The following is a 14,829-nucleotide window of genomic DNA, read 5'->3' as shown; positions in this document are numbered from 1 at the left end:
TGTACTGCACATTCTTTCTTTCATTTAAATGTACAGTATGAATTTTGTATTTAATGAATTTTGTGTATCCGGTATGCACGTACCTGCACATTGACTTTCATTTGAAAGTGGGTTTCAATTTACTTTTTAAACAGTGTTTATGAAAAGACCTCAGATGTGTTGACACAAACTATATCTGCAATGTTTTTTTTGTGTGTGTAGGGTGATGTTTGAATGTGACGTTCTGCAGCAATGGGTCAGTATTCCCTATTTACCTTAGATCCTCATTTGATAGTGCTTCTTGTAATAATTTTTTCAAGTGAGTGGCATGTTCTGGATTGTGATATTGATATGTGGTTAAGGACATTGATATGAAACTAAGGAATTCCTAGAAATTACCAGTGGGCATGTATTAGACAGTCATTGTACTTTAATGTCTAGTAGAAGTGTAAAGTACCAAGGTATTTAGAGTTCATAACATTGTTATCATGTGTATGGGAAGTATTTAGTGTTGATCAGCTTGTTTATATTCATCAAATAAACTTTGTTTCTTTCTGAAATCAGTGTTGGGTCATTAAAAATAGGTTTAATGACTGCAAGAAAATGTGTGAGAGATGTTTTCCACATGGTAAATCTATCACGCTCCTTATTTCTCTAATTGCTACCATTCAAAGTAATTTATCTTTCTGTTGTTACTATCACATAAACTGTTTAAGAAAGCATAAAAAGGAAAATGTCTCCCAGGCCCCACTCCCAGAAATGCTTATGAGCGACTTTAGTAAAGTGAGGAACCATTTTCCGGATCGGGCTCTTAGAGAGCAATATGCTTTTGAGTGGGTTTCTAAAACATAATATTCTTGTGTGACCCTGTGTAATTGCATAGAAAATTACATTTTGTTTATGTACTTTACTGACCAAAAGCCATAAGGTGTGAAATTCTCTGCACAGTCAGCTCCTTTTTCAGCTGCCTGGTAAGTGGTTCCCCGTTTCCATTATGTTCACTTTTTTTAGAAAAGGAACTTTTGTTGAACAGGAATTTCTTACCTCATAGAACTCCCTGGACCAGCTCAGGGCACACACAGCAGGAGAATAAAAGGTAAGTAAGTATGCATTTTACTTAGGTTATTTAAAAACACACAGTCTCTTAGTTTTAAGCTCTGTTTCTTTACCTATAAATTACTTTTCTTGGTAAGAGAGTACTATGTACTAACATAGGATATTAAGTTTCACTTTTAACTACAGCTAAATACACATTTATTGTGTATTCTACTTATGCCTACTTAGCTTTGAGTTGTAATACTATAAATTGAGTAGCAATTGCTTCTATCTTCTTTCTAGACGTGCACAATTTTTCAGAATGGTCTTGTTCTGTATTCAGGCAGTGTCCGGATTAGGGGACCCCCCGCCCCCCCCATTGGAAACATGCATTTTTTACTCTATTTTCGGCGTTAATCACTTCCTGCTTTAAAGGCAGCTCCTGCCTCCCTGCGCGGTGAAGGGGACAGTACGTGCCAATGCGTCATTCTAAGGACATACAGGAGGACGGCAGTGGATTTGGGGAAACCGTAAAAGGCTCTTGACCCCATTTTCTGTAAGACTGTTTTCAGCAAGGAGTCCCCTCTTTCCTCTGTAGAAAGGGGCTGTGAGGTCCCCAGGGGAAGGGGCAAGACCAGTGTGTGTGTGTCTGCTGGGTGCCTCAGGGGAGGGGAGCTCCCCAGAGGGCAGCTCTGGCTGCAGGAACGTCTCACCTCAAGTTAAGTTTGAGTTCATACAGTCAAGAGCTCCTCCAGCCCTATAGGAGAGAGCCTGAATAAGAGTCAACCTCTCCTGAGCTTGAAGTTTCTTCCTAAGAGAGCCTATTTGTTCACTCCGGACTTAAGCCAAAGTAGCTCGAGGTTTCAGCAAGCAACCGTGTAAGCAGGGTGGGACATTCAGGGGATGAAGCCATGTGTCGGCTTGCATTTCAAGCCAACGTGTCAATTCAGACACACTCCGAGAGCCCCAAACAGCTCTGTGCCAGCATGAGTTGTACAAAAATAATTGCAGAACACCTGCTGCATCTCCTGGTTGGTCACACTGTGCTCCAGGTCCAGGATTTGATCCTGAAAGAGCGGCGCTAATTACGCACGCTGTGTCCTGCGCTGTGCAGAAACCTGTCAGAAAGTACAAAACAGAGGGTCAAAGAACTGCATGACTGTATTTCACCTGTTGATATTGCTTCTCCAACCCACGAAACTTTTAATAATTAATGTATTAAATAATTCTAAAGAAAGCCAAGTCAGCTCTAAATAAGTAATACATTTCCCATTATGAAGTCAGTGGGAGCCCTGCACGTCACCGGGGCATGATTTGACCCATATATGAAAAGGATGGCTGATGTGGGGCTGCTGTACGGATTTTCTTCCTGTGAGATCAGAGTGACGTTATTTCATGCTCCTGCCTTTTCAAACAGGACACCTTTTTCAAATGCACCTTTTCAAACAAGAGGCACCCTCTGCCTTCACCAGGAGTAGCCTAAGACCCATCACTACAGATTTTGTATGGCCTGGAGGCACTGGTGCAGCAGTAGCCCCATTGAGAGGTTGAGAGCCCAGCCTTGATGGATGCAATTGCCGAATCGAGTACTGATTTTGTTTGGTTTTACATTCCTTCCACTTTTTGCTCTTCAAAGTGACTCTGCCTTCAGAATGAGACTGCTCTAAAACCAGATCACCACAGACGCAGGGGAGGAGCAGGCAAAATGCCAGCGCATCCTAAAGAAAATGCATATATCCCTTTGAAATGTGCACTTGAATTTGCATTACCGATAGTTATACCATATATTCCGGCGTAGCTACAAGTCTCAGGACAAAACCAAGAACTTTGAACTCGTCCAGTTTCTAATGGAGGCGACTGTCCAACTTTACAAAGGCCACGCTTTTGGTCCTCACCCCAGCGAGGCCAGGAGACGGCAGATGTTCTGGCAGCTGCAGGCTGCCTTGCGCTCAGGGGGCCGGGGCTGGAGGAGAGCAGCCAGCTCCCTCCAGATGGAGCAGACAGCCGAGAGGCGAGTGGGAGGCTGCACAAGGAAGTTAGATAGCTCCAGATAGCGAAGAACTGATGATGTGTGGCTCCACATCATCTAACCAACCTTCAAGAGGCTGCACAAGAGAAATAAGCACCAATCCACAGTTAACCTGAGTTCAGTACGAAGTCTTCTTGTCATGGGAAAATCAATAGAAAGGAAGTATCTGTGCAGAATGCATGATAATGTACCATACTAACTATTTTTTATTTTAATGTAATTTGGACAATTGATTACTCATAAGTGAGTTATCCAGGGCTTGCCAACTATGTGGCTAAACAGTTATTATAGCAAATTACACCATCATCTAAACACCTCTGTTTTGGCTCTTAGTTGTCTTCTTTTGCAATAAGTTTTTTTTCTTGATTATTGTTGTCTAATATTGCTGTATTTACTGCTTTGGTTACCATAGAAATAAATAATATCATGAACAACAACATGCATACAAGCGAATAAGAGCATTTTCTGAATTTTGTGAGGAGAACACCCTTGTTAATGAAGACCTATATGGTTGGGTAGTTCTTAACATAGTTCTCAAGTCTATTCATTTGTGTCCTCATATGCATTTTATTATGGGCTTTATATTTCATTTTAAACTTCTAAAAATAAAGAAAAACAGCTGAAGTACATTTTTTTTTTAAGTGGCCAGATTTTGGCTAGAGGTTAACACAGGCCAAAAGAGAACACAGATCTGCCCTGGAGCTCTTACAGTTTTATTTTGTTTTGTTTTGTTTTAATAAAAAGATCCTTATTACAATCCACTAAGAGTCACAGAAATGCGGTCATTATGGACCAGCCATATTCCTCCTGCATAATTCTCCTGCCCTCTCAACCTTCTCCAGTCTTAGATCAATCAAACGTGCCAACGCAGGATTGTTGTCATGATAAGGGTGTGCATTAAGGGACTAATCCAAATTTTACTGAAGTGAACTGAGACTATTGATTAAAAGTAAGTTTCTGATTGTGCCCCACTTGCTTCTTTCTAGAGCATATGTGTACATTTACAGGAGCATGGGGCCAAACCATTTCCTCCATATATCAGAATTTGAGCTAAATGTAATTCAGATGAACAAACTGCCTGACAATGTATTTTGTATGACAATGTATTTTGTTTATAGTTGTCCTGACTGTGTTTCTAGGTCAGCACTCTGTTCCTACCAACTCTTAAGATAGACTGTCATTACAGTGTCTCTACATTACGGTCACTTATCTCATGGTATTTGTTACGGTTGAATAAGTATCATTCAGTCTATAGGTTAGTTTGCTTTTGCTATAGATAGATTTGCTATTGCCTCAGGGAGTAAAATGCATTATATCTGAGGAGTCTGCTTTCTAAAACAAAAGAAATTCTGACCGATCTTTCAGTTGGGATTACTACAGGAAAAAGAAGAAGAGGAAAAACACCTGTAACAACTAATTCCCAGGGCTGTCCAGGTAGCCAGTTTCTAGAGGATTTGTTCCAATTCTGATTCCGTTCACCATGTCAGAGATATTCTCACTGAAGTTAAACCACCAGTCTCCGTATCTGAAAGCTGAAGGTTGTAAATCTCCCTTGTGAATGTTGCCTATGACAGGGAAGGAAAGACTTGCATAATTACCACTTGTACTTCCTCGGAGAACATGAGCTCAAGTCTAAAGCAAGGAGTTTGGTCAATAAAACATCAAGGTCTGAAAACTACTGGAAAAGACCTGTCCAGCTCATATGATAAGGAATTTGTTCTTGGTCACAAGAACATGAATATTTCAGTGGAATCCTCCTCTTCAGACCTGAGTGTTGTGCAGGTATTCTTAATTTTTCTTCAAGATTACCATCGGTTATTGCAATTGGTAGGTAAATTAATTGAAATATCTCACGATCCTTCTATGTGAAGCATACTGCACTGGATATAGTTATTCTGCTAAAATACAGAGAACTGTTTACTAATCTGACTATAAATGTTATTGTATTCATTAGCTTCTTTGAAACAGGTTAAGAATTTAAAATCAGAGAGCAGGAGTGGCACCCTGTTTCCATGAGTAACGCTACCGAAGTCAGAAGGAATTACCGACAGTCCTTCTCAAGTGAATAAGGGCCATACCAGTGCTTGGCATTTTTGGCTGTAATTGGCCAGGTAGCTCACAGAAGAATTCAACTACTCACATGAGCAAGTTTTTACAGGACGTGGGTCCTAAAATCAATTATAAATGCTTTTGGGGTAATGTGAATGCTCAAAGTCATACTGATACCTTTTCATAGCAATCCTTCTCCACATCTCTTCTCTACATACATCACAGGGAATTTTTTCGGTTAAAATGTTTATGCTTTGCTGCCACTCTGCTCTTCTCTGTTGCAGCCATAGGGGTGTACAGGACTGATTTTTCCACTTTCTGTAGGGCTTTGCACATTTTTTAACTCTAAATTCCCTCATGCAGAAGTGCCATATGCAGTCTCTGAAAACTTCTTTCTGAAGGAATCCTGTGATTCTTCGGCTACTTTGCCATCTTTGGGGGTGCACAGAGGACTTTGCACGAGGTAGGAGGCACCTAAGGTAAGACTGTCTGAAATGAAACACACGCTTCAGACTTGGCTTACCTATGGGTCCTATTCTGTGCAATATGAAATGGCTCTCCTTCCTCTGCTTGCTGTGGGATTTGAATATAAGCAGCAGCTTGCACGATAGAGACTGAAATATAGAAAACCTTATAAAATATTCCTAATATACATTAGGTTGCCATCATTAGTGTCCCAAAGAATCAGGAAAATCAGGAAATACTAAAATAGGTTGTTTAGAAATGCTGTTTTTTTCAGAGTTCACTTGCCTAATCAGTTTGGCTCAATGATTATTTTTCCCTCTCACCTTTGAAGTTCCAAATACAAATTGTGATGCATGCACGTTTGTTAAACTCTGATTAGTGAGAAATTGCACTGAAGGGGCATTTTCTGTAGCTGCTTTGTTGGACCTTGACACCATAGCGAGTTCTGAGAAGAATTTAGATTACTTAGCAACACAGACATTAAACTGCAGTCTGAAAATAAAGTAAATGAGATGATACTTGAATTGAGCAATTCATATGAAAGGAATGCTGCCTTGATGTGTGATAGCCTAGTACTTTCAGGAAGGTCAAACATCAGAGGAATGGGACAAATTTAAAAAATCAGATGTTTTTATTGTGCTAAATTTCTTCCTATTTGCATATTCAAAACATTTCAAAGTCGCTGCCTTAAACCATGTTACAAACAAAATGGCAATTGAAGAGATAGTTTTGATGTTATGCGCATCCTACTTGCACCACAGGAATGAAAATGAAAAGGACACTTCTTTTGAGTGCCACGTCTTAGTACAGTTTTGTAATTATGCTACACAGACAATATTAACAATTCTTATTAAATACAGGATATAATCTTAAAATGAATACCAGATTTTTAGGAAGGGCTTTTTAACAAATATTTTAAAAATCTGATTTTGCTTTGAATTAGCTTTCAAAATCCGGTCCAGATATATGTAAAGAATATAAAATGTAAATATATTTTCTAAAGTACTACAGTATGTGAAATTTATAAATTGTTACATGCTTTGCTAATGCAGCTGAGTGAAGCTTAGTCTTAGATCAGATAGAATCTTTTAGATAAATCATTTATGACTAGATGACTTCTTATCCAAAAGTCAAATATGTGATCATTTACAGAGGTCACTGGCTGTATTCTGCTCTGTGTTCCATAATCAGCTGAAATAAATCCCAGGAGTCCCTCCTGATTGTATACTCACAGGGTCACAGTATAATAAAATACTGCTCAAATTGTATTTCAGACAAGGAATGCTTTCCCCAAAACTATTCTAGTCTCAGGGACAGGACTGTCAATATTCATTCCAGTGCAAATGGCAAGTAGAAAGTCCAGCATTTTGAAAGGGAGCACCCTGCCTACCTAGTGGCAAAAAGCCCTGCTGTGACACACATTTAACTATTTAAGTGACTTTCACAATGTATATGCTATAGTCCTTTTTTTGCAGAGTCAAGCTGGGACTTTTAACTAGGGCACCTTTTTGATAAAGAGGAGAGGTGCAAAGAAAATACTGAAAAACTTGGGAATATTTTCCTAAGAAACACAAGCTGGTGTTGTGGGATAGTGAAGAAATACTATCAGCTGCTATGGAAACAGAATATCCTCATGATATCCTACTGATGATAATGCAGCCCTCACAATAACTTCATACCACATTGTCAAAAACAAAAAAGTCACAGCATGATGGAACTGCATGGAAATGCACTTTTGCTTGAAAAGCAGTTGTAGCTGATCAGGAAAACACAAGAAATGTTCTGCATAAAACCTTGCAGAAATGAACGAGATCTTATTTTCCTGTGGAGTTCACTACAACCAGCGGTACATCAGTGCATCCACCTCTCTGCTGGGTAAGTTACCCTGTGAGCCTCAGACGTTCTGGAAGGAAGTGTTTTAAGAAAATATTAGCAAAACAGCTGATTAAATAAAGAAAAGTTGCTGAATTGGCAACCTATAATAAAGACAATTAGATAAACTGAAGTGCAATGACTATTATGAAGCAATTAAGTGGCTGCTTCTGTAGCTGTTCCTTTGCTTGGCTGGTATCGTGGTGGTATCACGGAGGTATCACGGAGTCACCGCCATGCTTTCAATTGCAGGTTATTACCGACTGTTTGGGTGGAAGAAATGCTGTGAGCAGGACAGATGCCAATGAGGCAGGGCTGGGCAATTACCATAGCTGTTCAAAGCAGCACACTGGGCAGTAATGAGTACCTGTCATGCTCTCCCAGAAGCAAAAATACAGCTCCTCGACAAAAAAAAGCTCTCAGTGTTCTGCACTATTACACAGAACAGAAGACCACCTCCCATCTCTGTGGGGTTGTCAGCTCCAAGAGCACGATAAGCTGCTCGGATGGCTTTTCTCTGCCTTCAAATGAAGAAGCAGAACAAGAGGCGTCACACATACACAGGCTGTGGACTTTGATCCCAGAACTCAGGTAGGCTGGAGCACAGCAGAGGCCTCACTGCCGAAGCCCTCATCTACCTTGTTGCCAGGTCCTGCCTGGAAGCACAATATGCTTTCAACCACAATGGTCCTTGTTTCTTCCAAGTTTATACTATAAGCATTTTTTTCAGGTCACTCCTCAAAAAGTGACAGTCTACAGGCTCTAAACAGCAAAACAGAATGAGAAGTGGTCCAGGATAAGTGAATTTCCAACTTTTCAAGGCTGGGTTAGTAATTTTAGCAGGGGAAGCACCTGCCCTAAGTGCTGCCTCTACACATGTGGCCAGTATACCTGTTCTGTGCAGAATCTTAATACGTACTACTCAGCCTGGTCTCATGGCTGTGCTATCAGTGTATCCTTGTGCTATTCACTGTGGGCAAACATTCACACTGTCAGTGCCATCTTCAAAAGTTTTCACAATTTTCATTTAAATTGAGGAAAATAATGTAGAGCTAAAATGGTACCTTAATTGTTCCACGAAAAAATAAAGACAATAGTATCACCAGGGCAACAAGTCACAAGGTTTGCCTAATCAAATACTTAAAATGAAGAGTTCAAAATTAATCTAAACCTTAGATATCTTTGTAAAATGAATTGTCAAACAATGCCGTATTCTAAACAAACTGGTAAGAATCAAGGTCAATTCACAGATTACTATGGCGCTTGAAAGACAGGGTTAAATTTATCAGATGTGTTGCTCATGGTGCATAGATTGATAGCTGTGTTCAGAATTATATTGGCTTTAAGCAGTCATGGACAAATATACATTGGCTTAGCTGTTATGACATATCTTTAGTCCTAAGGAAATGATGAATTAGCTAAGTAGTCTTTAAGATAAGTGTCATATAAGGGCTAACCAAGCTCCCTCTTGTCACTCCTAAACACACCTCACTGATGACATGAGTGTGTAGAGATTTAAAGAAATGCTTAGTGATATTTCAGGTGAGAGCTTCAGACAGCATCCACCTACATTCCTCCTTGAGCTATGCAGACTTTGAGGATCTAATATTGCTACAATTATAAACTCGAGCCTAATCTTCTAATCCTCTCGGAGGTAAGTAGCGCTATTCAGGAGCGGACGCGCCCCCAGGCAACCACACATGGTTGTGACCATGTCAGGAGTGGGTGTCAGGCTGGTCCATGATCATAGGAAGTCTGTGGTGCCCCTTCCCGCATGTAAATTCATGCCCATTCATGGTCTGCTGGTTTGCCATCAGTAAAATCTCCTGAGAGGCTTAATTACCTGGGGGTCATGAGTATGGCACAGCAATCACAGCCACACCACGAAAATATGTCAGGCAGAAAATGGGATTATAAAGTTTCCTAAGGTAGGAGTACTATCTTATACGGTCCAAGGAAGATGGTGAAACACGTGTGGTGATGTACCACCCAGCACCATATGCGCAGCCCCAAACCACGTCTCAGGCTGCCTGGGGTGTGTTAGGAGTGTAAATGGAGCGCAATGGCAGTCTGCTTACAGAGGTGTCTGTTTAAAGAGCAGAGATCACCCCAGCATGATCCCTCACCTCTCTAGCTGATGCTGGGCTGCTGCTTCTGCTCTCTCTTTGCTGCTGCGGTTGGGAACCCGAAGCACAGCCACACAGCAGAGAGCTGCGTGCGAGAACGGAGCCGCTAAAGGGCTGTTACACGGGAGTGATACAGGTGGGCTGTAGAAAAGAGCTTTGTCCTGTCCTTTCCCCGTCGTCTCCTGTGTCGTCCCCCCCTGCAGCTAGGGCCTTCCATAGCTCAGCTATTCTGTGGCTCTCTGAGGAAGAACCAGGAGACTGTGCTGGTCCATAGTCGGTATGACAAAGCTCCCTGCCTGGTCATCTCTGGAAAATGAACTCTGTCTGTGCCTTTGTGTGTGTGTATTGGGGAGAGTTATGTTCAGGCCACTCAGAAGAAACATATAAGAGCCCTCCAGAGTTTATGGGAGGTGCCTCTGGCCTCAGTGAAAGAAGGAACTGGTAGCGTTAGGAGAGGGAAAGTACTCTGTTGTTAAGGAGTGGTGGTGGGATTGTTTATTTTTCCTCCCATAAACGTTTTTTTTAAGGTCTTAATGGAAACAAAGCAAAGTATTATTCCTCTAAAAGCACTATTCTTTAAGTAAACCAGACTCACTACTTGAAACATTCCAATGACATGGTGGCAGCAGGGGGATGGCCGAGAGTGGACGGGAGAGGTATCACCGAGATAAAGACCCACAGCTTGTACGCAAAGGCACAAGGTGCGAGGAGATGGACACCTGCCTTGGAGAGAGGCAGGACAGAGAAAACAGCAAACGCTTCTGCGGGCATAAAGTTATCCCCTTGGTAATTACCTTCAACAACTTGCTATTCCAGAGATAAAACTAAAAATGTCAGAAGCTCCCCTTTCACGGTCTTTATTACTACAGAAAACAGAGGTGTGGGCAGCTTTCCAGTGTCCTGTTGGCTGTGGGGGAGTCATGTCCTCCTTGAACACCTCCTTCAGACACCTGCATGAGTGCCAGCATCTGCACCTTCAGCTCACGGACCTCAGTGTGCCAGAGCCGGGGTTGGGCACAAGCAGCTGCCTGTGGCACCAGTGTCCCGGGAACGGCAAAATAATCATCACTGTGGGGCATTTTTTGACCATCTTCCACCTGGCTGAGCTCACAGTGGTCAAGTCCCCTGCTCCAACAGACGTGGCACTAGGTTGGCATCCCAGTTTAACAGCTTTTAGAGTTACTTCTCATTTTCAGAAAGAATTTTCTCGTATCTTTATTTTCCTCCATGACCCAGCACACACACGTGGTGTTCCCGGGCTGTGATTTCTGCAGTGGCAGTGAGGTTTATAGACCTCGGTAGGAGGGAATGAAAAGGACCCACCTGCATTTTGCACATTAAAAGTAAAAAATGAGTCCACAACTGTCTTTCTCCAGCTGATAATGGAGGCAAAAGCTGAGTGTTTTGGGGGGGCTATTTGTTATGCAGTTCATTACTAGTAATAACAAATTGGTATAGTTATCATCAATTCAAATATAAAATGGTGTATTTTTTTTTCTACAGACTTTACAGGTTTGTAAATTGATGTATTTACCAGAATCTGTGACACTTCATTACCCTGTAAACTTTCCCCTGTTGCCTGCTGCCTCTTATTTGCATCTCACTGCATCTAAAAATATGTCTTCACCTCGCTAAGACGAACGCTAATCTAGACTCTGTATTTCTTCCTCTCTAGTGGTTATTGCTGCTCCCAAATATCCTGGCTTCTTTCAACATCGTGAATTTGAGATTTGGGGCGGGGGGATGACACATGACATGACACACGGACACACATGTCCACATTCTTTTCTTTGTCTTCTAGTCTCTTAACTTGTCAAAGTTTATTCAGCAGTTAGGCAAGCTGGAAATATAAAATGATTATTTAAAAAGAGAGAGAGTTTCCCATGCTATTTCTTGCCTCTAGTGGCTAAGGATATAGGAAAACAACAATTATTGCAAGATTTGGCATAAAATCATCATCTTTGGCATTTCTTTTGTAGTTAGCCATCTTTTGGATGACAGGGTGGTCTGCAGAAGAAAGCAACAGCATGTTTTAGGAATGAAAACAGCCTTAGGAAAGTGCATGTATGATTTCAAGGCAGTTACATCTAAGTCCCTTGGGGCTTACAATAAAAAGTCATCCCTGGAGTAGATGTGCTGGTGGGCAGAGTGCAGGTTACAAGTTCAAAATAACATGACATACTTGCTCTGTCAAATGGTCATTATGGTACTATGCACGGCCCTCACCTAAAAAAGCACATATGCAGATACGCTATGCGTAGTGATACCCAAGCAGCTGCAGATGGGCTATTCCTTCACAAAGGTTCAGTGCAATATGTGTAAGAATTCCTATATGATGTATTCAAATGCCACGATGAACTAAAAAGACATACAGGAAAATACCTTCTTCCCTCGAAAGTTCAGCTTCCCAAACGGGTTCTTCATGATGGAAAACTGTGCCTACCAGCCTCTGACTGTGTATTTGCCATTGGCCAAGGTGTAAAGATATAAATCACACAGCACTACAGCTAAAATGAACACATGCATGCAATATTTCGATGTGACTAGTCCTTTGTTAAAATGCATTACTCTGGAGAAAAATGGCAGAAACATATCTAAAAGACCAGAAATCATCTATTTCTGTGTTACAGAGAATTGCAGAGCTATAGCAGACCTTCATCTCTAAAATCCTGCAGTGCTGCTCTTTGGGGTTCTGCTCTTCGGGGTTCTGCTGTTCAGACATTCAACAACACCTTCGCACTTCCTAATCCATTACTCTGAGCGTTTATTTTTTTCTCCAGAAAACGCTTTGACGTTGGCACTAAAGCACACCGGATCAACTGCCCAGTTAAGTTAAGAGCTCCATCGCCAGCAAACCTGGAAAACAAAAGCTTGGGCAGCACGAATGCCTGTAACATTGTCAATACTTCTCCCTCCTGCCCCCTCTAGCTTCACCCAGCTGTTTTAAATAGCGAGGAGAAATTAAAATTCTTAAAGCCTTGCAGGATGTTTGGATTTCTGCCCTTTATTTCCACTTCTATGCGCCATGGCTTGAAAATTTGCCCGTGATTTATAAATTCCCTGTTCAGTTTTCTTTTTAAAAGCAACGAACAGGAATGCCGGCAACGAAAACGATCCGGTGCGGGCTTCGCCTCTTGCCAAGGCGCGGCTAACAGCCCTGCCTGCCCGTACTGACCGTCCCGGCGAGGCGTTTTCCTGCGCCCGATGACATTAGGCAATTACATGATGATAAACATCATTCGGGAATACAAATGCGAGAGGTAAACAGCTCGGGGCTCTTTATTAGTTTATTTCAGGCGATCTTTCTTGTTTTACTGCGCGGCTCCTCCCCTTTTTACAGTTTTCTGCTATTCTTTACTAATTCTAGTGATCTGAGAAATGACCTTTAACCCACGCAGTTTGCAGACTCCTAAAGGGGATAATTGAAATGCCACAGTAAACCAAAGGCAATAAAATATTATTTACTAGGCATAAAACTAAGGTTGGTCTTCCTAAAAGGAACGAACAACCCCCTTCTTCCTCCCCCCCGCTCCCCGGACCTGGTGCTACACCTCATTTATAAATTCCTCACCAGCCGTCCCGAGGAATGAACCGCAGCCCGGGCTGTGAGGATGCCTAATGGAGAGGCTCCTCGGGAGTCAGCGAGTAAACAAACCTGCCGGCAGCGATGCTGCGGCCTCGGGCCCCCCGTCCCGGCAGGCAGGTGCCGGCGGGGACGCGCAGGGTCCCGGGCGGACGTCCCGCCCCCGCGGTGAGGGGGGGCTCTGCGCTGCCCTCACGCCTCCACCGCGCCGTCGGGCAGCACGCCCCTTTCCCCGCCGCCCCGCTCCCTGCCTGCGCACCCGCGCTGCCTGCTCCTCGGCGCTCGGAGCCGGGTACCCCCTTCTCGGCGGCCCCTCCGGCGCGTCTCCCTCCCGGGGAGGCGGCGGGCGCCGCCGGGCTCGGCGGGGAGCGGCGCCCCGGGCAGAGCGACCCGGGGCGGGGGGGGGGGGGGTGGGGCGGCCCGGGGGGGCGCTGGACTGAGGGGGGAGCGTAGCGATCGGGGCCTCGAGGAGGGGAGCTGGCCTGGGCAGCGGCCGGGGCGGGAGCGTGCGGCAGTCGCCGACGGCGGCGGAGGGCTGCGCTTACCTGGCGGGCAGCGCCCGGGCGGGGCGGGCGAGCCCCTGGCCCTGGCGGCGTGTGTGCAGCGGGGTCGGGCCGGCCGAGATGTGCCTTTCCCCCCGTTGGGCTCCTGAAGGGATCTTACTTGCACTGGAATGGCTTTGAAGGAGCAAATGCATTTATTGATAGCGGAGCTGCTCTCGCAGCCTGTTTGGCTTTCCCAGGGCTGCTTTGATAATGTCCCCCTTCCCCCGCATCCCCCCACGGACCCGCAGTCGCAGGCGGATACGAGGGAAATAATGCGGAGTTACGGCGTGGCTGGGGAACGCTCCCATTTCCTGCACTTGGGCGCATGTGAGATGTGAGAGGTGCAATAAAAATCCTTTGGCTGAGGACTGCGGAGCGGGGAAAGCACTGTGAAGTACAAAGGGTCCGCGAAGCCCTCCTCGCCTGTAGCTCTCATTGGGTCTTACACGATTTAACCCAAACAGTTTGGTCAACAACTTGCCAAATTTACAGCGGGAAAAAGACGCTGAAGGAGGAACCCAAACCGTCGAGCCCGCTCCGTCCCCCAGCGCTTGGCAAGCGGCACAGGCGGCCGCCTCTCCTGTCTCGGAGCATGCGATAAACAAGACTTGTCAAATGAGCCACTCATCAGGAATGCTGGTGCGGCCCCCTCCGGCTCGGCCATGTGCGCTGCACATTGCACGCACATGTAGGCGAGGGGGAGCCTCCGCGGGGCCGGCCCGGCCCAGTGTGTGTCTGTGTGCGTCTGTGTGTCCCCCCGGGTAACCCCCCGGCGGTCTCCGGCCGCGCTGGTGGCGCAGGGCGCGCCGCGCTCCCCCGCACGCACCCCTCCGGGCGGGCTGAGCGCGGGGGGCACCGCTTTGCGGGAAGAGTTTGTGTTTGCGGGAAGAGTTTGGGTTCGCGGGGTCTCACGCCGGGCTGAACCATCGAGAAGGGCCCGGCGACGGAGGGGAGGGGGGGCTCCGCCGGGGCGGGCGGGCGCGCGCCCGGGAGCGCGCTGCGGCCGCGGAGCACGGGGACCCCCGGCCCGCCCGAGGCTGCACCGGGGTCCCGCTCGCTGCCGTACAGCTTTAAAATCCAGCCCAGTCTGCAATAGGTCGGCTCCGGGCGCATGCGCTGCGGAGAAAGTTTTTCAGCTGCCGTTGG

This window comes from Gavia stellata, chromosome 12 (assembly GCF_030936135.1).
Source record: "Gavia stellata isolate bGavSte3 chromosome 12, bGavSte3.hap2, whole genome shotgun sequence".
Lineage (NCBI taxonomy): Eukaryota > Metazoa > Chordata > Aves > Gaviiformes > Gaviidae > Gavia > Gavia stellata.
The sequence above is the reverse complement of the archived record's forward strand: the minus strand, read 5'-3'. Positions refer to the sequence as shown.